Below are 25,336 nucleotides of genomic sequence, written 5' to 3'. Positions count from 1 at the left end.
CTATATTGAAAGAGAGGAATCCCTTGTAAATAAAAAGGAGGCTGGGAGGCAGCCCTGAGCATCCTGGCAAATGCTGTGGCTCTGCCAGCCAGAAAATCTTGAGGGGACCTCTCAAGCTCTGCCTGTGAGAAGATTTGTGTTGCAATGAACCTTGGAGTTTTTGGAGCCAGGAAGATGAAACAAAAGCTGTGCTGGCAGAGCAAAAAACTGTTTCAATAGCAGATCACATTTGAATCTTTGGAGTCAGAGAAAAACAGTCATTAACAAAGATGATCATTGTATTTATTCTGTTAAAATTATGTTTGTTGGAGTTTCTGAGAATATTTTTGTATTTGAACCATTGCCAGTAATGTTAAGCCAGAAAATGAAAGAAAAACAGTTTATCATGAAATATAGAATTGAGTGCTGAATGTGATCCAGGGCTCTCCTGATAGTGTCAGGCTGGTAAGCACCTCCTGCTCAGGGCTGGAGCATTTGTCACACCTAACAGCAGTAAAATCTACCTGGAGAGCCTCTTGTGTGTGAGCCTGTGTGCAGCAGCCGTGCTGACTATGCCTGCAGGATGCACTGATGGCACTCACACAGTCCATCTTATTTATGGGACATCTTTGGCACTGAATACTCCCTGTCAGCTCTGCAACAGGGAAAAGCTCAGTGTGCAACAGCTAAGCAGCAAAGAGATCATAACGTGCTGGAATCTTCTAGGGACAAGTTCCTGGAGTGCAGGTGTGTGAAGTCCCTGGAAAATGACCAGGACCTTGGACTGGATGATAGACATGAAGGGTTAGATGGGATATTGGGCAGGAATTGTTTCCTGTGAGGGTGGGCAGGCCCTGGCACAGGTGCCCAGAGCAGCTGGGGCTGCCCCTGGATCCCTGGCAGTGCCCAAGGCTGGGTTGGACAGGGGTGAGAGCAGCCTGGGGCAGGGGAAGGTGTCCCTGCCATGGTTGGGGTGGCACTAGGTGGGCTTTAAGGTCCCTTCCAGCCCAAACCATTCTGGGATTCTGTGGTGATTCTGTTATTTATTGCTGAAATGATGCTAATGAATTTGTACATTTAGTGGGTAGCAACAATAGAGAGAGTGACCAAGATCCAGGGGAGTTTAGGCAGTGAGTCTTTTCAGTATTCATTTTAATGAGACAAGGATAAAGTGAAAATGGAATCATTACAACACTTCTTGACAGCAGAAAGCCAGTGAACTTTTGGCAGTATATAGTCAAAATAATGTTCCTGCAGTTTGTGGGTTTGTTACTCTTCTGCAGTGCCAACGTGCTCTTTATCATCTGTTTTCAGCTCTGTCTTGAACTGCTACAACAACTTTGAGAGAAGAAGTTTGGGCCATGTTTTTAAAGGCAGTGTCTTTGCAATGAGCAGGTAAAGCACATTTTTCCTGTGCCCTTGTAGTTGTTCATCAGGGCACATCTAGAAGTTTATTTCAGATCTGCCATGCTAAATCCAGCTAAAAGATGTGTTCTTGTTCCCCAAACAAGTTAATTCCTTTTTATTTCTTTTACCCCTAAACAGTACTGAGTTTTATCCAACAGTGCATATCTAGTTTCAGAAAGTTTTAAGGGTTTTAAGCAGTTTCCTGATGTCTGTTACCTTACTTCTGGCCTCTTGCAGTTTGGTTTTATCTTTGCACTTATTGAGAATAAAAATCACAGTAGTAATGTATATTCTCTTGGTTATTTATGAAGTTATTATGCCATTCCCTAAAAACAAGCTCTTGAAGCGTCCTTAACTTCCCAGCTTGAAAATCATGACTGTTTTTAGCGTGTGGACTTGGTTGTACACTTCCCATAGATTTTCTTCAAATTTCTCCTGCAAATTAATCTCACAGATCACTTTACCCTGTTATTAATACTGCTGTGTGTCTAGGAGCTCAGAGGCTCTAATAAAACATACCTGTGCTTTCTTCCTATAGTGACATTCTTTAAAATCAATTCCACTGAACTCTGTAACATTTCTCTGGTCTAAACCAAGAAATCAAATTAGGCCAATGCTTTTGCTGCATCCCTTCATGTACTTTTCTTTTTCAAAGTAACAGGCAAATACAGGGAGTTTGAATAAATATGGGAATGCTTAGAAAAAGATGGTTATGTGTGAAATTATCTATTTTATTTTTTTTTAATTCAGAGATAGGATTTTGTATGGGATTTCTCACAAAACCAGATTTCACTTGGAGCCATACTGGAGGGGTGTTGTCTGCAACACGTAATTACATGTTGTTTGGGAAGATTGGGCTCTGGTGAGAAATCCAGGGGAGTGTTTTGGATAGAAATCAATAGCTAAAGCACCACTTCAGCTCTGCAGAGCTAAAATGCTGCTTTTTTGCAATTAGCAAAGTGGAAAACACATATGTCAGCAGTAGAGATTTCTGTCAATATCTGTTTTGTTGTTCTGTGGGGCTGTGAATAAAGAACTGAGAAGATCTGCAACACCATAGTAGAAAACTACTGAAGATAAGCAGGGAGAGAGCCTGAATGGGAGTAAATGCTTGATTTAACAAATGCTCTGAGACTTGGCTGAACCATACCTGAAAACATGAAGGAAAAGCAGCACCAAAAGCTGTCAAATCTCTTGGCATGAGATGAGTGAGTTTTAGCAGCAGGTACTGGTGCCCAGTCTGTCCATGCTCAGAATAAAAGCAGAATAAATGCTGGATGTGTGTGAGACACAGAAATGTGTCTGAGCACCACTGAGTCCCCTGGGGAAGGGTTTAATCCCTTGTCTGCATGAGGAGAGGGCCAGGTGAGATAAAGATGTTTGGACAGGGCTCATGCACATGGACAAACACAGCCTTTGCAGGTGTGAGGAATCAAGGAAATTTAGCTCTGCTAGGGAGTTTAGCTGGTGACTCACCTTCTAAATCAGTGCATATGAGGAAAACTTTCCAAAAGGAATGAAGAATGGCTCAAGCTCTCTCTATATTTCATTAGGAGCTTAGGATTGGGCCTTGTGAGCCACAAAATATTCCCAAACCCTGCATATTTCCCACATGAAAAGAGTTTTTTGAAGTTGAAATGGATTTTTTTTCCCTTTTAAATGAGATTAATGTCAGAAAGTATATGACAGTGTGAGTTTTGAGTGGCTTTCAAGTAGCTATTTTGCAAACATCTCCAGAATGTCAGCTTTACAAAGCTACAGATGAAAAATGAAAATTCTCATGTAAAATTCTTTGGAATAAAAAAAAAATGCAAAACCCTTGGGGATAAAAATCATAGATACTGCCTTAAATGCACTTCTCTATCAGTTTAAGAAAGTGAAATATGGGTGTGGGGTAGTGGAGCATTTCTGAATTGCTCAACATCTGATGCCCAGCTGCGAGAGGGGTTAATGTTGATGCTGATCCTTGGACTGGAACACTAATGGACTTTGGGATTAAGAACCTCAGCTCATCTTTTCCTGGTGTTTCTTGGCACATTCCTTTGTTAGCACAGTAAATTTGCTGCAGGAAGTAGGATTTGGGCAATAGGTGTGCTGGGCACCCGAGTGCCACTGAGCCTGGGACACACCAGAGACCAAAGAACTTGGAGTTTGAGTCCCTGTAGCTGTTATTGGCAGCTCACAAAGCACTGCCCATGCAGGGTGGAAATGCAGAATATCCTGAGGTTTTTACCAGGCTTGGAACACTGAAGCCATTCCCAAGCATCCCCAGGGGAAATAAAACTCAGTGCTTAGGAAACACAGTGAGTTCCTGCTTTGTCTTGTCACTGAATCTCTAAATAAATCCTGATAATGCCCTTTTGAGATGTTGTGTGTTTTAGAAACATTTTTGAGGTTGGTTTGTCATTTATTAATATTCCACCTTTCAGCAGAAACCATGACAGATGGAAAGGCATTTGTAACAGGACTTGCTCTGATATTTAAATATACTGATGTATGCTAAAATCTGTATAAGACAGCCTGTGTTTGGAGACATACTAGAGTTTGATTTAAGAATTTGAAATTAGAAAATAATTCATTTCAGCAACATTCAGTTTATAGACCTGGGTGGTTTATTACAGGGAACACCACTGTATTCATTATGTATCACAGAGGAACATCATTTACATAGGACAGTTGCTTTTTTTAACCAACTAAAATACTGAAAATCTTTACTAGGCTCTAAAATGCCTTTCAAGAAGTCAGATTTGCTTCTGAAGAGGAAATTAGGCAAGTTAAGTTCTAATTAGCTCAGTGTGCTGAGTAAACACATCAATCTGGATAAAATCTGAGTACAGATTGTGCCTGGAAGCTGATCCCAGGTGCTTTATTAAGCAGTTCATTGTAAGGATGGGGGAGTCAAAGAATATAAAAAAAGTCTCATTAAGTATCTTGATGGATTTGAGCCAGCTATATATAAGATTTCATCTTTGTCCTCCTATTTTCTAGATTTTTTTTCTTTCTGGAGAAATGGACTTTACTACTTATGCCCATGGGAAGTCAAGTCAGGACAGGAAGTGACTGATGGATGGAGGTTAACACTAATTGTAATTGCTGCTTCCATGTCTTTTGTCTGGCTGTTTTGGAAGTTTTAAATGGTTCTGTTTGGGAGGCAGAAGTGTCAAAACTCTGTTTTTGCCTGCTCCATGTGCTCTGTGTGCTCTTCTGTGTTCAAGTCTAAGGGACATAACTTGATTTGTTATCTGCCTGGTGAGCTGCGTGGAAGGAGGGATGCTCTGCCTCAGACTCTCATGGAACAAGTGCAAAAGAATTCACCTTAATTCTGTCATCCTTGAAGTTTTTGGATATCAATGAGCTGGAAAGATCAAAGCAAATTACAACCATTTAGTCTGGCACAGCTGTTTAGTGGATTGGGGGCATGTCCTTAGGGCTACATTACCCCAGGATGACACAGAAATGTCAGGGGGGTCTCTGATTTCCTAAATATTCAACAAAAATATCAGGGGCATGTCTGATTCCCTTCCTATTCCATAAATGTACCAATGTGATGCCTGATTCCCTTCTCATTCCATGTCATGAGCCATCCACTGGTGTTTCACTGAGCACAGATCACTTCTCCCTGTGGCCTTGCTGACCCATTTGGAAGCTTGGATCAAACTTCTTCCTTGCCTGTGTGAGTGTGGGTTGAATGCAGGAGCCTTAAAAACCCCACTGAACCCTTTGGTCCTCCTGGTTCATCAGCATTAGGGAAAAAAAGGTGATCTGAATATCCTAAATATCTTATATATTCTGTATAAACACCCAGCTGAGTTGCAGCTCCTTATCTCTCATGTAGAATGAGAGGATACATAAAATGTATGGGATATATAAAATGTATAGGATATAAAAAAGTGTCATGGAAAGAAACTGCCACTGTAGCCATGAATATCTGAAAGATGGATGGCATTAATAATACAGGAGATGCCTTGCAAAAGTGTTGGAGGCTTTTAAAATCTGGAATGACCTGCACTGCTGGGACTGAGTTTCAAGGCTTTAAATTTTTTCTGCAAGTGAAAAATAAAGTGATTTTTACCCAGGAAAACACAAAGGATTTCCCAGCAGCTCAGTGTGTTCTAGGTTCTCTCCAGATACAGCAAATTTACCATGATTTGAGTATTTAAATCCCTGTGTCTCAGAGCCCAGCTGTGGGGAGATGAGTGGTACAGGATTAGTGTCCATTAATGACTTTTTAATTAAGAAAATTGGAGCTAAATCACCATATTGAATCTGTCCAGTCCTGGTTGTCTATTATTTAAAACAAAACTAAAACAAATTGGCTTTCTTTCCCCCTAAATTGTTCTAGAAATCTAAATTCAGTCTAAAGGTTACAATTTTTCTTCTGATGGTTTCTGCTGACATTCACAAGGTTAGATACTCATTATTCCTGACCCAGTGATTCTCTGTGCCAGCTCCTTCCTCAGCAGAGTCCACATCCTTACAGACAAAAGTGGGGAATGTTGTGCTTTCAGTGGGTGTTATTGAAGTCCCTCTTTATTAAAAAAAAGAAGTTAACATCTGAAGCTGGTTAAGCAAGGAACAGTTTGCATGAAATGCATTAGTCAAAATTCCTGAAGGAGGAGATTTCAAAGATTAAAAACGATTAATGCTTGAGTTTTGTCCCCCAGAGCTGTGTAAATGCAGCCTGTAAATATAACTGAGCTCTGGAAATTGCTCAAAAACCCCAAAGCAGTGTATGTTGGAGATTATTAAAGAACAGCAGCAAACATTCATAAACAGAAATTGAGACAATGTAAGGGATCACCGTGAACTTGTTGAAAGGTGAAGCTGAAATCATCCTCATTCCCTGCATCCAATTTATACTTTTGCCAACAGCAGCCTGAATGCTGTTAGCTGGCAGTGATTTTAGGTTCCTCTGGGAATTTTGCTGGTGGTGATTTCCTTACAAGATTATGATCATATAATGACTGTACTCATGTGGGGGGAAATTTTCAAAAGTTACAGTATGACACAGTGTTACTGGTCCTGTAGTCATTGTTAATTACTTTAAAGTAGCTTTTTAACAGATTTCAGTTAACACACTAATGTTTTCAACTGCTTTTCCTCCTCTTCATTTTATTTCAGCCCTTTATGATCACTCAGTTCCATGAACAGTGACTCATTTCACGTTTCCATGGGTCCATAAATGCACCATGCAGCCCACCTTTTTTCTCACCTTGCTCTCTATTCTCTCTGAAACAATTTTATTCTTCATCTCATAGTGACTCAAAGCATGAGGATTCAAAAGATTTAGGAAAAAAATGGGTGAAGAAGAGGCAAGCCAGAGGAAAATGATCCATCCACAGGCAATAAAGGTGTAAGCTTTGGGGAATCCTTCAAATTTGCTTTTTTGAAAAGTTAGAATTAAGGAAGCACAGGGTTAAGCAGCAGGCAAGAGTTCTTGAGGCTTTGCTGTTCATGTGGATGTGGTTTTGAGCTTATTCTCTGTAACTCTGCCAGTTTGTTGTTCCTAATGCCCGAGTGAATCCCAGCCCATCAGGCTGCAGGAATCACCATCACAACATTTGGCACCCAGCCATTCCAATCCAGACAGAAATCTACCTCTTGCCAGCAGTTGTTATAATGAGCAGCAAATTTTCCCACCTCCCAGAAGTTTAAACACCAACATCCCTTCCCTCCTTTCCTGCAGCAGCCTCCTGGAAGGGAAGTTTGATATCTGAGGCAGCACAGCTGTGGTTCCTGAGGGAAAGCTGGGTGCTCACCAGCATTCTTCCTCCAAATCCTCAAGGATAAATTATGTCTGTCAGCAGCTGGGGCTCGGTTTTTGATTCATGCCAGGATGACAGGAAAGCTGTTACCTGTGTCTGATTCATTTCACAGCTCAGTGGGGCCATAGGTGCCCATCCTGAAGGTTGTTATTCAAATCACACCCCAGACCAGATTGGATGTCAAGGATGCTTATTAAAGAAGAGAAACCTCAGAGAGAAGCTCAGATTAAGCTGTAGCAGAGGTGTGAGAAAGCACAAGGAAACAGCATGAATTGCCACTTACAGCCTTATGGATCTCTTTCCTCTAAATCTGAAAGTACTAAATTAATTTCAAATCAAAGATTAAATTAATTTCCTTTGTCCTGACATAAGTTCAATCAGCAGAAATAATGGAAATTTCAACAAATGTTTTTCTCTCTGTAGAAAAGAGCTTCACCTGTGAGGAGAGAGTGCCAGATATCCTTTAGGATGGGCAAGTAGATCATAGCTAACCCTGAAGTCTGGGAGCAAAAGTACTTTATTTTCTCAGTGTCTCTGAGGAGATGAGGTACATGATTTGTTCCTTTCATTTCTACAGACCATCAGCTGTGGTTGCAATTACATGTCCTTGTGTACTTGTATCTGATGTTGAGTAAAATTTGTGGAAGTTTCACTGCTTTTTACAGTGAATTTCAAACAGATGCTAAATCGCAGTGAAACCTTTAGGTTTTAAAGCACTTTTAGCTGTTCTCTTTTAAAACAGCTGGTATAGTCTTTTTGATCTGTTTTCCCCTGATTTAAACTTTTTCAGCTATTTTTTGATTTTCTGACGCAATATTTTTTGTCTGTTTTTTTCTCACAGCGTAGTAAATCATGGGTGTTCCTGAAGTTGCTCTTATTGCAAAGATGTAAACACATTTTTGTAGAAATAAGTCAAAAACCAAATATATAGTTTTGCTTGAATTTTGAGTATAGACACTGAGTTGGAAATATATATTTTTTATATATATATATCTCAAACCTTGATAATAGGCAACCACCTCATGCAAAACTGAATCTGATTTAGGAACAGAACAGATATCCTACTCATTGAAACTAAACCAGATTCAGTTTTTAAAGTAGCTTGACACTTGTACAGTTCATCATCATCATGGTGACTACGAACTGCATCTGAATTAGGGCTATAGGTTATATTAAAACAATTCAAAGTGAAAGGAACAATAAATTGCCAGTAGAATCACACCCACCTTATGGATGCCTCTGGTCTTGGAGAAGCAGCAATTTTGATAAATCTGATGCAAAGACAATTTATACTTCTGATCTCCTCAGGTTCTCTGCATATTCAGCGCTATTTTTTTGGTTGGTTTCTTTAGTTTGTTTGTACTATTATTGACTTTTGTTTTCTATTTTTTTTTTTTTAGTTTAAATAAGCTAAAACCAGTTTTACATAAAATCTAAACCCTTCATATGACTGCATTCCAAAGAATGCTCTTCATAATGTTTGCACCCTGACCCATTTCTAAGAATATCTGAGCTAAGGAAATGTGGCACAGAGCCGTGCAAGTTCTTTGGTTTCAGCTCCATGTTTGCCTTCAGATTCTTTTGTGGACTCAGATGTTCTACTATTCAAAGAAAGGGATTTAAGGGATTAACTTCAAGAGCAAGCTGTAGGATCAGGAGAGAGAAATTTAATTGATATAGGCCAATTGAATTGAAGAATGTGAAGAAGAAACACCAATTCATATTAGAGCCAGGGTAAAGCATGTGTTCTTGATTTAAAATGCTTTCTTATGAACTTCATAACGGCAGACAAGTCAGAATGCCCAGAGCTGGGTGCTGAAATAGTCCTGTCCATGTTATAAAATGTGTGTGTGGGGGGATATGATGATGTTTACTGACAGGTAGTGACCAATACTGAAAACATAGAGGCAGCATAAATGAAAAGTTAAAGGCTTTTCAAATAGAATGTTATACTTTGGCTGGAAAAATTACACAATTCCTTTGTATAGGTGTCCAGAAGAGTTAAAATCATATGAAATCTAAGTTAATAACAAGCCCATCTACTAATTAGGGCAACAGTGGGAGCAGCATTTGGGAGAGCAGAATGAGACCAAGCTGGGGTTTGCTCAGGGAGCAGCAGCAGAGCTGGGGGTGCAGGAGGGTGTCCCAGATGGAGCTTTGTTCTCTCCCCGTGTGCTGCATCTGCTGCACACACACAGCAAGGCCAGATGCAGTGAATTAAACCCCAGCCTTTGTCTGGCAGCCTGCAGGATCTGATTGCAAAGACTGATTAGAGATTAAATCCTTCTGACAACTGAATCACTTAATAACTGAGTTTTCACAAGGTGGAAGGCTCTGGGCAATTGGGCTGTGGAGCAATTAGTTTATGTTGTGGTAAAAAAAAACCCAACAAAATAAAAAGCACTGAAAAGTCTCAGTGTATTCATAGCAGGTAATTTATTTTCCTTTTGCTTGTTTGAAAGTTTACCTTAAAGAATTAAGCATTGGCTTAAAGTCTGTGGAGGGGAAGAAGGAAGCAGGTGGGGCAGGAAGGAGGGACTGCACTGAGTTGTAACAAGCTTCAAAATGTGACAGAATTCTTTCACTGAGAAAAGTTTTGCCACTTGTTAGCAACAGGAAGCAGCTCAGAGGTGGATTTTGTAATAGGTGATTCTTAGAATAAGTTGATATCTACCAAACTAGTGTGCAGAGAGATAAACTGGAACCAGTCTCTAGAACTGAAACCTGGGTTCAGATCCACAGCTAGACCCTCTTCTTAGGTTTGAATCAAATATAGCAACTCACAAGAATTTATCATTTTTTAAGGATTCCTTAAATTCCTTACTCTTCCTCTCAGAAAGACAGACACAGGAAATCAGAAGAAATGGCAGAAAATTGCTTTTTTAATGTAAAAACATCAGCAGTCGTGGAAGTCAATCTGTGCAATTATTAGCAAATTCCTGTAACTCTCCAGTTTCAATCATGCTTGTTTGTCAGTGTGCTCTCGGTTTGTTTTTCCCTGAGGTGCAATTAAGTCTGAGCTAATTAATCCATAATTATGCCTGCATTACCAAAATAAAGTGATTGTTTAGCATAACAAAGCTGATAGTTAGTATAACAGCAGAGATAATGTTGGTACCAGCAGCAGTGAGATGTGCAGCCAAATTGGGACTACCTGGAGACACCTTCCTCCAACAAAACTATTTTGATGGGTTCTGACTATGTTTTGATGGGTTTTGATGGGTTCTGTTACTTTGGAGCTCTTCTGGTGGTGACTTAAAAAAACCCCAAGTTCTTCAGACTGAAATTTGACTTTCCCTTGGTTAATTGTTTGCTATTTGCCAAGACATGGGATATAATTTAATAACTAATTTAATAATGAAAATTGCCAGGAGGATCGCACGCAATTAATTATTTACTGGTATAAATATTTTCTGTGCAAATGAGAGATGTAAAAAATTTATTTCCTCTGACCCACATATCAGGTTAGAGTCCTTAAGGGACTGATGTGAGCAAAGTCTGTCTTAGCAGCTTAAGGATGCCATCATCTTCATCTCTTACTCTAAGATTTCTGGGATCTCACATCCTACAGGGAAAATGAAAACTCTAATTTCACATTTTCTATGTCACGTCTGAACAGTGATAGAGATTAGGAAGATTTTCTATATCTAAGGCAAGTGAAATTCAGCAATAGAATGATGAGGGAATTGTGACTTTCTGGTAGCTAAAGTGCATGAAAGTTAAACTTGTGAATTCTTTGTTCAAATGATCTGGCATTATACACAATTTCAACATCTGAAACGCTGTGTGGTAACACCCTCAGCTGGCATAAATCTGGGGGGACTCCATTATGTCCTCAGAATCTCAGACAGGCCTGTTCTTAGAAGTGATTTAACTTTCTATTTGCTGCAGTTATTTTCACATCTCTGAAGTGTAGCAGTGCATGGTTCCACAGAAGGGAGATGGAGTTTCTGTAATCCATGGATGTGAAGTTAAACTGGTGAACAAGCAGAGAGATTGTGGCTTTGGGAAAAGCAGCAGGTGGTTGTCAGAGGCCAAAAATGAGAGTCAGACAATCTGCATCTTACTCAGCAGAGTTCCTTAACTTTCTGCATAATGGATAAATCATTTTAGATCTTTTACACTGTTCCTACTCCCACTTTTTACCTGTTTGCTTACAGTATTACCTAGGACTGTCTCTCTTTGTCCCTACAGTGCTTTGCACAGCTCTGTGGCTGGAATTCCTCAGTTTGACTGGAAATGATAAATATTTATTGCAGTGAGGTTGATCTCCTGCTGTGGAAGGGCACAGAGCCAAGCAAAGGCACCCCGTGAGGTTAAACAGTATTTAAATTTAATGCCAATATTAACCATCCCACCCCAAAAAAATAATAATAATAACAAAAATTAGATATATCTATTTCCTAGGGAATACATCCAGTCAGAAAAACACTCAATGTCCCTGCCTAGGTTTTTGCATATGTGCACATCCCTTTCTACAGCTGAACTTCTCAGCACGTGGTCTGTTCTTTTACATGTTATTGTAAATAAAAGGGTGCTTTTCTCTTTAATTTACATTTAGCCAAAGCACACAAAAATCACTTGTTTCTACTTTATAAGTACTGCAAGAATAACGTGCTGATTTTCGCTGCAGCTATTACATTATTGATATTTCTAGGGCAGATTGTGCCACCCAGCAAAATTTACTTACAACACACTCAAACTAACCCAATAACATCAAACAAAACCTCAAATAGGAGCTGACAACATCAAACAGAAACTCAGAAATAACCAAAAAAGGACCAGCTTTAAAGTTTCAGTCAAGAGCAGAACTGGGTCGTTATCCAGCTCTTTCTAGATGGGGGCTTGTGGACATGGCTGTAAAATCAGTAAGTGTGGTAGATGTGGGAAGAAATGTACTTTATAAAAGACAGGATGGGTGCACAGCCTTGAAAACTCAAAATATGGCACAGTGTTTATAACATTCTGCTTTTCAGTTTGATTACATTGTGAATATTACAAAGGTCTGTAAGAAGTCACAGATCTGGAGGAATTTTTTTTTGTTCTTGAAACTTCAACACCTTAAAAATGAGTTATTGGCCCATTTTTGCCATCTCTCTTGACATTAGCACTGAAATAGTGGGCTCAGATGATCAGGTAATTTATTTCAGTTTTTCAGTTGTAAAATTCAAACATAAACTGATAAGCACTGCCAGATTCCAAGATGTTTTTTGGCATTTTGGGTTTATTGGCCAGCAAACCAATTGAGAATAGGACAATAAGGCCTCTTAAATTGTGCCATGGCTAAACAGACACCAAATGATGTGAAATAAGCAGATGGGGATATGTTACTGTGAGAAAGCACCTCCCTTAGAGCTGCTTAACACTTCTTTTTGTCCTGTAAAAAACTTGCTTGCAATTAGGAAGGCACCTGATTTCCCAGGAAAGAGAATTTTTAAAATAATTGTTCATGAAATATCTCATTTTTATTGGTTTTCACACAAAAGAGAAAAAAAAACCTAGTGAAAATGCTGTGAGTGCTGAGACAATTGTGAATGCCCCAGGGAACAGAACCCCCAGGGCAAAGCAGCAGTGAACCAAATTCTTGTTGTCTGAGGAATGAGAAGCACCAGTGAGTTCTGAGTGTGTTCAGTACAGGAATCTGGAAGTTCTGACACAGATTTTAGCAGCCAAACTCTGCAGTTAACATGGTTTTTCTTTCTCAGACTCTCATTCACAGCCCTTACACTGCATTTCTGGAGTTTCTGCCTCGCAGCTGTCAGATCCTTTAGGATGTGATCCAGCCTGGTGTCACAGACAACAGATAAATGATATTTCCAGGAAAATGCATTTAAATATCGAGCACGCTGGCTGCGTGCAGAAGTGAGGACAGCAGCAGTCACTCCAAGTTAATTAGTGATCAGCAGATGGATTTTTTTCCTAATAATTCTCTCAGACTGTGGTGCCAAGGTCAAAGCTTTGACCTTTTCTGGGGTCCCTTCTGACTGCACAGCCCAGCCTGAGTGACAATCACTGCCAAGGCATTTCCATGACAGGCAGGATGGTGAAGACCAGGGAATAAAGAAATGCACTTTTGCAGTTACACTGTGCTTGTTCTCAGAGCTAATCACCTTCCTGGGGGCCAGCAAATGAGACAAAAATATTCTGTGCTGGACTCCTACAGCTCCCCATGAACGTAGGCAGCTCCTGTGATTTTAATGGTGTCTCTTGGCATGCATAAAATGGAAAGCTTCATCCTTGAAAAGTAATTTAAATTGAGTACTGGATGTTGCAAATGGGACTGTTCAGATGCATGTTTTTCATTTCTAAAATAAATTAAGGCAATTAAGGTATTTATTTTGGGAAAATAAAAACAAAAAAACCCCACCCCTTGATTCTTTGTTGAAGCAGTGGCATTATATAGTGTGAAAGGTACCAGAATATTTTCAGTCCAGTGAAACTCCTCACCCTTGTTAGTACCAGTGAGATTTTTATGATGATTGCTCTGTGACTTTTCCTGGCTTAGCTGCCATGAAGCCTTTCTGCCAGCAAAGCAGATGGAAACAAATACATTTAACCTTGCCTTAAATGAGTTGGGTTCACAATAATGCTTCCTCTGGTTAATCCCCTTCACATGCATCCAAAAAATGTGGTGTATATGAAACATTCCTCTATGTCACTTAATCCATAGTCAAGACTGGAGGCTATGAGAGAAGAATAGAATATTTTTTCAACAAATAGGATGTATTTGGGTATTGTGTAGGCTCATTTTCAATTCAGATTTTTGGGCCATATACAGATGTGTCAGGGGCCTTAAAGCTCTGTAGGGCTGGTGACTGTGAGGTTTTAATGGCATTGAGCACATGGGGAGAAGGAAATAATCAGAAAATATCCTGGGGAAAATAAATTATGAAGAACTCACTCCAATCAGATTTGAGTACAGTCCCCAAAATCACTTATATTAAGGAAGATCCCAGCTCATTCTGATTTTTATACATATTTATATAAATATATTGATATATAACCAGGCTAAATAAAATAGAGGGATGAAAAAAATATGAACTACAGATGGATTAATAGGTTTTAGTTCAACACCTCACTGACCTGTCCTCACACAAAATAGAGGGAGATCCCTGCAACTTGCACTGTGGTTTTTCAATATTCATCTTGCTAACAAGAACACAAGCTTTCTTTTAATCAGGCTTTTTTCTAAATTATAATAATAACACAACTGCACTTGTTATGCCTTACTTGTTGAGGGAATAAGGTAAAAATAGTTTATTTTCACTAAAAAGTCATGAAATTCAGTCTGTGATGATTCATCTCATGCTGGCGGTATCAATCACATCTTCATCTGATGTCATGAAACTATTTACAGTATCCATCAAAAATAATCAAGTGTTTGATCAAATAGAAGATTCAAAAGAAAAAAGAAATAAGATGCAAGATGTAGATTTAAGGGTAATTGAGACTGTATAAACAAAATTGTATCACTTTGGCTACCCTCAGGCTCTAGAAATTTCTGTTTACTTGCAGAGAAGCAGGAGTTCTGGATATTTTCCATCCTAATATTCTGAAATTAGGAGCCTGGAGCAGGACTTTGAATTAAGAAGAGAAAATATTTTATTACGCTTCTTTATTATGCTTAGGAGTGCATATTGAAACAGGAAGCTTAAAAAAACAAAATGAAGTCCAAACATTATTAAAGAAATTGAGGGAGAAGTGATTAGGCCCAAAACAGTCATTTGGTTTGAATTAGATGGAAAAAGAATATTTGGAAACAGATTTGTAGAAGAGAAATGGCTCAAGTAGAGATGTAAAATGGGAGAGAAAGATGTTAGATAAGGCTGCAAAAAGTCAATGGTTAGAATCATCTCATTTTTTACTTGATATCAATGTTGATAATAAAAAAATTGAAGGAATTGTAGTAAATGGAACTTTATTTTTTTGCTGTAGCAGTTGATGCGGTATCATTTGTGAAACTGTGCTGTAACTTGTGTGCAATAGGATGTAGTACACATTTTATAAAGTCCCAAGTGGCTGTGAGGAACCAGGAACAGGCAGTGCTGGAAAGAAAAGGACTGAACAAGATGATCAGTTTATCTCCTCAATAAATGTTTTTAGGATTCTGGCAGAAGAGATGGAAATAGGCTAATAAATTCCTTGTTGGCCTGTAAGGAAAGATGAAACAGGCAAAGAAATACAAGTCCAGGTTACTTGAAAGGAACACCCCATTTAGAGGGAAGACATTTCAAATATTCCAACTCTCATTGTGGGAGAAAGATAAAAGATGTTGGGACTTCACACAGAAATGTCTTCATGAGCCAGAGAATAAATGTCCTTTTCCAGCACTGAGAGTGGCTTTGCCTGGCAGTGATTGCACTCACAAAATCTTGTGCTGACACTGAAATTCAAGGGTCAAGTTCTGTCAGCAATGTAGTCTGCAAAGTTACTTCTTCTGATTATTTCTCAATCAGCTGCCATAACCATCACTGCAGTTTGTGGTGATCTGGAATTTTATATCTTTATTTTATATCTTGGATTAACTCCAAGAACAACCAGAATTTTCTGATCTCATTCCCAAGACTATCTAGATTTTTAAAAAGGGGAAAGCTGAAAAAACTTGAACTTTCTCGAGTGAACTTTCTTGAGTGAATGTTAGAGTGGCCAAAACAAGTGGTGATCAGTGAAAAGTCTCCAGTCACACATTTCAGATATGCAAGCAATGGTTTATTAAAATCTCATGGGTCACAGGATTTCCAACACTTCCTGTGTTGATACAACATTAAGGTGGGGTTTGCTTGACTTCACTAAAATTGCCATGAAGCTAACTAATAAAACAATATACAACATGAAAAGACAAGGCAGAATTCTGTACTAGGATTGCCATCTTTACCCAGCAGCTCTATTAGCAGATCAGGATAACGAGTACATTGTGATTAATAACCAGAAAAGGAGCTTCTGGGGATTAGGCACTTCACAAATAATTCTAAATAGCTCCATGCAGCAGGTTTCACGCTAATACTGTTTTGATCTACAGCTGCAAGAGACATAAACCAGCTTCAGTTCATTGCCTTTTGTGAAATAACCCTGATTTATACGAGCTGAGAATATTCCTTTGCGTGGTTGGGATTGCTCCTGCATAGTTTCATTGAAGTATGACAAAAATAAAATAAATAAATAGGCAGCCAAGGCTTATCTAGAGCTAGAGATGTGTCAGAGATGTAGCAGTGCAGTAATGCAATGTGTTTTGGGATGAACTGAGCTGCTCACATCCAGTTTGTAGATGGGGCAGCATTTTGGGGTTGGTAATTTTTAGCAGAAACCCAGCTGCAGGAAATTAGTCCCACAGTTTCTAGAAAACTTCTGTTTCTCATTCTGGCTGTTCACCAGGGCTTGATTTCCCCAGAGGGAAAAGGAAAACATATGTAGAATAATAAGGAAATGGGGTGCTTTTTACTTCAGAGCTTTAGAGGCCTGCAAGAAGAAAGTGGCAGCACCTTCTTGGCCTTTGTTAGTGTCACTCCTCTTTCCAAGATAGACCTTTTATACATTAAACTCCTTCAGTCTTGAATTATCCATAAAAAGGGACATGTGCACCCAGAATTCCTCCTGGTTGCCTTCCTGTAAGGCTGGGTCAGTCTCCTGCAGAGCCCCAAACTCAGCTGTGTGTACAGTGGGATGTAAAGTGTATTTGAGAGGACACAATTTGCTAAAACTGGCACAGGTCACTGCCCTAAGCTGATGGAGTGACCATGCAGATGTAATCCTGCTACACCTCCTCCCTGTTTTATAGAACTCCCCAAACCCACTAAAATGTCAATCAAATTAGCAGGAGTGACAGAGCAATCAAAATATTTACAGATTTACAGATTACACCCTTCTTTCCTAAAACAGCACCTGGGTTCCTGTTAAATCCACTGGTGTGGAGGACTGTTCCCAGTGTTTTGGCTCTCCCATTCTGCTGTTGTTGTTTCTCACTTTCCCTTGGTGTTCTCAGGCAAGAACAGAAGATCTGTATGAGTAATACAGGTCTAAAATGCTCCCAAACTGCTCCCCTCAGTTGCTTTGCCAATATTTAGCCATTATTTAGATATTTAGCATTATTTTCTGGGTCCTGCACTTGCTTCTCCTGCACTGATATTCTGTCTCCAGGAGATTTTGAGGGATAGGTTCTACTTTATCTTAATTTTTTTTTTTCCACTGACACAGCACTGCCCTAGTCATGGAAAAATGGTCTATAAATGTCACACGGATGTGTGTTCTCAGTATAAAACATAGTAATATTTTAAGGTATTTAACACATTCCAAGAGATAAACTTTAGCAGCCAAATTCAATGACTGCAATTGCAGACAAAGTGAAAGCCCAGTCATCTTAAGGCATTTACCAAGTATTAGTAAAATCTTGTGAATTTAGTTAAATAAAAACTGATAGGCTTTAAGAGCTTCTTTAGAGACCAGAGACATGTGAGATGCCACATCTCAGTTTTTTCTTTTAAATCACAAATCATATTTGACTCTAGCAGAACTTTGAAATTTCTTTTTTGGGATGGATGATCTTTGCCTGGTCCTTGCATATTACATTATGTGGCTCTTTCATAATTGTAAAGATTTATCTACTCTCAGAATCCTTCCAAAACAGCTCTTCAGGCATAATTCCAGCATAGGTTATACTAAATAGGAAAAAGACATTTTAAATCTCAATTAGAGAGCCTAGCCTGGTAATTATTCTTGACTGGATATTTTGGTAAACTTCCAAATGCAGCCAAATCTTAAGAGTTAAATTAAATTCAACCCCTGAATACATTTACTGAAGTAGCTCAATTATAGTAAAGACTGAAGACTTTTTTTTTATTTATTTTCATTTTAAATGCTCCATTAAAGTAATCATGGTTGTTACTTTTCAGGATGGTATCTGTCTTGCTTTATTTCTTATCTGTCAGCCAGGCTTCACTCTGAATTACACTGGCCCTTCAGTGTGGAAGGCAAAGCTGCTGCAGGGCCATCTGCAAGGGGGATGAGATTTACCTTGTTCTAAAACAGGCACAGTTGTGGCACAACTGTGTGCAGAAATAAAAATGTTTATCTGTGGAATCTGGGGTCTGGCAGCTCCAGTGCCTCAGCTCAGCCACTGCTTTTGCTTTTTCACCTCCCTGAGGATTCGTGTCCTCCCAAGGGTTAACTGCCCTGGAATCCTTGTGCAGTGTGTGAGATGGACACAAATGCAAAAATCTCTACAGGACCAGTTAAAACATTCAGGAAACCTTTTGAAAACAGAGAGAGAGGTTGTTACAGCTAAGAGGAACAATCTCCATCACACCACTGACTTGTATCAGCCTCTTTCAGACGTGCAGAAATCACACACACAGAAAGAGGATGGAACAAGAGGCAGAGGAGGGTGGTTACAAAAGACTTCTGTAGTGTCTTAGACATCTCCTAGAATCTTGAAGTGTACCCTGATAGGCTTTCAATTCTGGGTCAGGGCTGCATTTATATGTGTAGTGGGATCACCAGTTTGGGGATAATAGTTTTCCTTTAAAAAAGCAAGAAATAGATTTTAAACTAAACAGACACATCTATATTTTGACTCTTTGTTTTGTCAGTTTCTAGAATATAACATAGGCTTTAAACTGAAAATTAAATTGATTCACCTAGAAAACACTGAAACTGAGATCTTATGGTTTTTAAAGTTTGATTGCAATTTAAATTAGTTATATGAAGAAAAGGAAAGAATTCCCTGAAAATTCAACATCACTTTTAATTATGCAGTATCTACCTTTAGTACTAAAAAACTTTTAACAAAATGTTCTGAAACTGTCACTCAGTGCTGTCTGTCCCTGGGCTCAGCATTTACTGTGCCTGTAGGCTGGGTGCAGAGAGGGAACCTTGGCTCAGCTGTGATCATCCTGGCAGATGGGACTTGGAGTCTGACTCCAGACAATTCCCTGTAGTGGTGACGAGGGGAAATGATGTGCAGAGGGCAGAACCAGGCATTGCTCTATGTTCAGGGAGTCACAGATAGAAAAAAGCAGGAGGAATAATTGCCAAATGGCTGGGAGGAAATTCAGAGAGGTCTTGAGGACTGGGACAATGAGGACCTTGTGGAGATGAACCAAAAATGTAGGGTGAGGAAGCTTTAGCATCGATAGAGCCCTGCTGGAAAACAGGGAGGGTGCGGCTGAGGGCTGCAGGCTGAGCACTGAACCTGAGGAGGGGATTTTGTGAGCTGAGAACAACCTTCAGGTGCCTGACAGGGAGTGCCAGAGGCCATGGAGCCAAACTCTCCTGGGGTGGTTGAACAGCACAGGAGAACAGCCCTGAACTGCAATTTGGGATGCTCAGAATGGGCATGTCGCAAAAACCCTTTCACTAGTGAGGCATTGACGTACCAAACAAAAATTTTCAAAGAGTGTTGTGGAATCTCCCATCCATGGAGATTTTTAAGATCTGGATTGACAATCCCACTGCAAACATCACCTGTTCTTTGCAACAACCCCATTTCTACTGGAATGTTGGAGCAGATGCTCTTCATGGATTCTTTCTAATCCATATTTTGCTGATCAGTGCATTTCATTCCACTGAAACCTTCCCCAGAGAGCTGGTCTCTGCCAGACTTTGCATTATACTGCCTGATCATGAGTTTTCTCCACCACCTCCATTTATTCAGACACTATTTATTTTACTAATTTTATTTTAATGTCAGTATATTACTTAGTTGGTAATGGACTAATTAACATTAGTGTGTTAATATATAGCCATCCTTCAGAATTATAAATCTTAGTGCCAACTCTATTTCTATCACAGCTGAATTTCAATTACAGCCATCTCTCTTATCACCAATTTAAATTTTCAGATTTTCATGGGTTTATTTAAAGACCCACAGATCTTGAAAGGTTTTGAGAAGATACAGTTTATTTCAGTAAGAATTTTTCCAGTAAAAATGCCACTAAGAACATGAATGGATCTGTCTTAGAAAGAAGACCAAGCTCTGCTTTCCAATAACAGCACAAAGTGATCTTGGAAATGTGGCTGTCAAAGTAGGGGTTTGCAGAATTCTGCAGAATGTGGGAAACAGCTATCACATGATGGACGTGTTGGTTTCTTTTAAAGTTGAGAGAATCCCTTTGGGAGGATTTCTTTATGAAACTCTTGACTAAAATAAGAGCTTGCTAAATTTCATCCCTCTTTGCACTGCAAAAGGAAGAAAGAACTATATATTGTTTTACTCTTGTGGGAGCTACATCCTTGAAGCAACAGCACCTGTAAAACTTCTCAAACCAGCTGCAATAAAAGCTTTCCAAAGTGGCCAGAGAATGTGTTCCTTCAACTGGTGGCAGAAATGAAATAGAGCAAATGCATCAGAATTTCTTCCACCTACTCCAGCTGAAGAAATAAACCACAGCAAACCTATTTTCCCAGGAAAAATTGAAGAGAATCCATGACTTTCAAGAGCAGAAACTGCAGCTAAATCAAGTAGTGGAGTTCTGTAAATGCAAAATGACACACTTGGCAAAATAGCTTTTGGTTTGGAAAGTGGCAGAGTCCCCCAAGGTGCACAATAAAACAGAACAGTGCTTAGGGGAGTTTAGTGAAACCATTACTAGGATGGAATATTTAACCTCATTTGTGATTTTCAACAGTTTCCCAATGTGACTTCATGTTGTTCCAGTTTAATTGCTTTTGTCAACTTGAGGAGTTTATTTGAGGAACAGAAGATAAAAGTCTCTAGGATTTGCCCTGTGTTAGAGAAACCATGACTCTGACAACTCAGATTGTTTTATATGCACAGGACAGAATTAATGATATTTTAGATGGGTCTGGAAAATTACATTTGTTAGCACCTCTGACCCCGTGATGGAAAACCCATCATTGCCATTAAGTTTTAAAGGTCTGAATCTCGTACACTAGGAATTCAGAAGTTATATGACCTCTATTAAAATTAAGCTTTAATGTCCTTAAACAATTAAAGCTCAAATATTTTATGTCCATTAATGAACTCAATAAATATTTATAAGGTGCTGCTAAAGTGTGCATGGTAAAATGTGTATGGTGAGACTTCTCCTCAATTTGAAAGGATTGTGTCCTGATTTGGAGGTTTCCTATCTGTCTGTTCCACACAGTTCTGTACCCTTGCACCAGAGGAAAACAGAGGTAATTACATGAATGTCAGCATTATTATAGTGGTGAGGAAGCAGTAAAACCCAAATATCTCAGTGTTCCACAGTGGTTTTGTTGGCTGCACTTGGGCACCAGAAGGGCTGGGCAGGACACAAGGACACAGGAGATACCAGCTCGTGCTGTCAAGTTTAAATCACTCCTAGTTCACGGCCAGGAGGATTATAACATTCTCAGGTGTTTATAGATGCAGTGAAATATTTAAGAGTTGCACAGAGATGTTTCCAGTGCGGTGTTTTTTATGCCCAAATGCCAAGAAACCTTTCTTCCACCTTAATCTGTGCCAGTGAAGCTAATGAAATTGTAAATGTCAGTGTAAGACTTATAGATATCCCTGGGGGGACAGATGTGGCACAGTGATTTTAGCTCTGGCTGCAGTTTTAGACCCCTGCTAAAAAGCTTTATTGTAATAGCCCCTCCCTGGTCAGAGTTGAATAATTGTGTTTCACACAAGTTTACATTGGATAATGTGTTTTCTCTCTCATCTGCCAAACCAATGAACCCAATGGTATTAGGCTGCTCCTATTATTTGTGAGTATTCATGAGCATTGAGACATTCCTGCTTTTAGGAACTTGGGGAAGTTGCTGCTTAAGATGTCTTGAAAAAAAAATTTCTTTAAAACAAGTTAGTTTAGCCACTGCCTCATTGCACAAGGAGAAAAGTTATTTAAAAGTTGCCCTTGTTCTAATTGTCTCCCTAATTCTTAGTATTTTTCTATAAGTTTTCATGGATTTTTTTTCCTTATCAGTTAATTCCACTCATTTATTGCCACCCTGGCCCATCTCAGTCCACTGCCTCAAAATATTTGTTCTCCTTTTGACGACACCTGTCTTGGGAAGTTCTTGGTTGGCATCAGAAAATCTGATGCCATCTGAAAAATTAACTCTTTTTTTTCCTTTAAAATCTCTCACTAGAAATAACATATCTTAGTTGCTCTGTCTCATGTGTTTTTTTCTCTCTGCAGCTGCCAGGTTGCAAGGAGTAGTTAATAGATAAATCTCTGTTTTTCTCTGTCACAAGCTTGCTGCATCACTGCTTTTAAAGGGCAGCCAAGAATACTTTAGTGATTGCTTCCCAGATTAAAGTGAAATTCAGCCTTCAGGGAGTGTTTGGAAACACGGAGCAGATGAGCTTGAGCAGCCCCCTCCAGACAGCACTTGTGTGCTTTTCACAAATTACAAGTCCTCTTGTAGACTGATAACAGATGGAGCTTTCTAAGAAATATTTCATCTTTGATTCTTTAGGCCTTGTTAGAGTTTCCTGAGTTCAGCCTTTGGAATGGAAGCAATTTTAGAGAGGCAGAAAATATTCCCTTACTGGGGAAAGGAGAAGAGATTTGCTGGTATGACAGGGGTTCCATTTTATTTTAACTACGTAACAAATCAATAATGAGACAATTTCATTTGTTTAATTTGTTCCTGGGTTAGTTTCCTGGAGAATTGGCACATGGAGAGAGATTTCATGGGTTTTGGCACTTATGGCCACTGAGCCCTGCAGCATTAACAAAAGTTTCATGTGAGTTTCACTTACTGTACTCCAATTAAAACTCTACAGATGCTGAGGTTTAAATCAGAGCTGACTAATCATATTTAATTTAAATGTCTTAATGGCTGTATTTTTAATAGAACAATGGTACATTAGCTAACCCAGGTTTTCTTCCTACAAGAGACAGTCAAAATTTCTAAGGCTTTGATCCAAAAAAAGCACATTAACTCATAGATTAATTCAGTCAGTTAATATCTCCACTGAATACAGTGATAATATTTCTTGCTTGGAATTTTGTTTTTATTGAAAGGGTTGTTATGTCTCACCTTAATTGTACAGATATTTATTTTTGAAGCAGAATAACACAATTTTGGTGGAAATTGATTATTTCCTGAGCCTCTAACTCTTAGGGACACAACAACATTTCTGCTTTTTGCTTTTTTTCCTGGTGTAGCACATTCAAAGAACCCAAACCACTTCCCAGGCTGTGTGGGGATGAATTCCAGCCAGGGCAAAGTTGGGGATTCCTTACATCTCTGGAGAGAAGGAAATGACTGAGTGTATTTAAACCATAGTAAAGGAGGGCGAATTTTGGCATTAATTTTGGATTCCACCTAAGAGAATTGTCTTCTTTTCCATCTCCTCAGAATTAAAAAGTATCTGAACTTTAAACAAGGGCTCTTTTAAGGCATATAGTGAACACCAAGCAGTTTCAGGGTTAATTATAAGGCAAGAATAATAACAAAGTATTTTGAGTTGTGAAATTTTTCGTTTCTTTTCTGTTTTGCCAAATCAGCATCTTTCAGGAGTTCAAAAATGTTGAAAAATCATGAAAACTCTGAAGTTCCTTGCCCAAGGCAGTCCTTCTCTTGTAATGACACAGTGTCTGGGAAACTGGAATAAAGTTTGTGAAAATGCTAATGTGTAAAAATGCATTTAAAGTTTGATACTGCATTCAGTTTTCACATCATCCTTACATTCAACAGCTTCTCTTCCATGATATCAGTACACAGCTGCTTTTGAAAGAGGAAATCATTGGGTGTAGCTGTCTTTACAAGGTACATACATATTTTTGGCACCTCATTAAGCTGATTTATGATGTATTGCTTCACTACCCTCTGCATTTTATGGCTGACTTTTAAATTCCTTACCAAAAAATATTTTTAAATATTTTGAATATTTTAAATATAAATTTAATTTTTTAAATAAATTAATTTATTGAATTTAAATATTTTAAAATATTTTAAATATTTTAAAAAAATATTTTAATATTTTCAAATGGAGCTCTGATCTATTTTTTTTTCCCCTTCTAATCAGCATGAAACAGCAGCAGGAACAAGTCTAACCTACATCATTGTGGGGACTGTTAAGCCCTAACTCAGGTCTCCTTCCTGACTGGACTATACAGAAAGACTTCAATCATTTGGAATCATAGCACAGCTGAAGTTCAGACAGAAAAATAGGTCAGGAATCAGTGCTAAATATATAGGAGAAGGGAAGTATGAAAAGCAGTTTGCTTTTATAAGCTCTGAGCTGTATCTTTGGCTGCAGAGCTCTCAATAATAAGGTAATAAATCCATATGAAAAGTGAGCTTGTTACAGCTGTGCTGTCCTGCAGCTCTGCTCACTCCCTGTAATTCCAGGCAACTGCTGCTCTTGGTTTCTTCTTCATGAAGACATCTCAGAAATATCCAAACACAGGGAAACGATGATATTTTAAAATATCTGTTTCCTGTGACTTCACAGCTGTCCCTAAACACAGAAGGGGACACAACTGCCATTAATTTCCCTTATCTAACATAAAATGTTGACTATATTAATGAGATTAATTAGTCATTTAGAGGCTAAACAGATTAATTAGATGCTATCTTTTAATTTTCTGTGTGCTGATGAATATTTTATGTGATGGTTTTGTTTAAAGTAACATTAACAGCTCTCACACTTTAGGCATTATTTCATTAATTCAGTTCTCTATCGTGTTATGAAAGGCTTTTAATCAACTGGTTTCAAAGGAAGCCCTTTTCTTCCCTGTCTGCTAAATCATATCCAGGCTGGATTTTCTTCCAGACACCAAGAATTATTCAGGGGCTTTATCCATAGTTTTGTTTTGATAAATTCACTTTTATTTAGAGAGGCATCTACATTCATTCAGCTCTGAATCCCTGACTGCAAAGGCCACAGGCTCCTGCCCTGTTTTCTCAAACAAGCTTTGTTAGTTAGACCCTTGTTTTGAAAATGTCTCTCTTCAAAATGTATGTAGCTGTGAATTAAAGTTGCATTCAAGCATATCAGATATTCAGGAATGTATCTCTGAGAACACAATCAAAGGTGTTAACCTCCCAATAAATCAACAGGAACTACCTAGAGTATATGGAAATATTTAGATTACCTTCTAGGAAGCACAGGAATGTGCTGTGAAAGGAGAATAAAGACTACTGTTCCATTTTCTCAGGAGAGGTAATAAATTCCAGAGCTGCCAGTCCTTTAACACTGAGAGAATTCCAGAGACTTAATCTACAAATTACTGTGTTTTACCAAGTCAGCC

The 25,336-nt window shown here is 38.8% G+C and overlaps 1 long non-coding RNA gene across 1 annotated transcript in view; it reads left to right on the top strand.

Annotated features, from left to right (window-relative positions):
* The window catches only part of LOC111930995 (uncharacterized), a 110,186-nt gene that overhangs the window by 67,036 nt on the left and 17,814 nt on the right, over positions 1-25,336 (top strand). The window contains exon 3 of the long non-coding RNA XR_015290234.1: positions 1,294-1,374. This is a non-coding gene — a long non-coding RNA (uncharacterized LOC111930995). The remainder of the gene's footprint in view (positions 1-1,293; positions 1,375-25,336) is intronic.

Source organism: Cyanistes caeruleus, chromosome 8 (assembly GCF_971803275.1).
Source record: "Cyanistes caeruleus chromosome 8, bCyaCae1.hap1.1, whole genome shotgun sequence".
Classification (NCBI taxonomy): Eukaryota; Metazoa; Chordata; class Aves; order Passeriformes; family Paridae; genus Cyanistes; species Cyanistes caeruleus.
The sequence above is the reverse complement of the archived record's forward strand: the minus strand, read 5'-3'. Positions and strand labels throughout refer to the sequence as shown.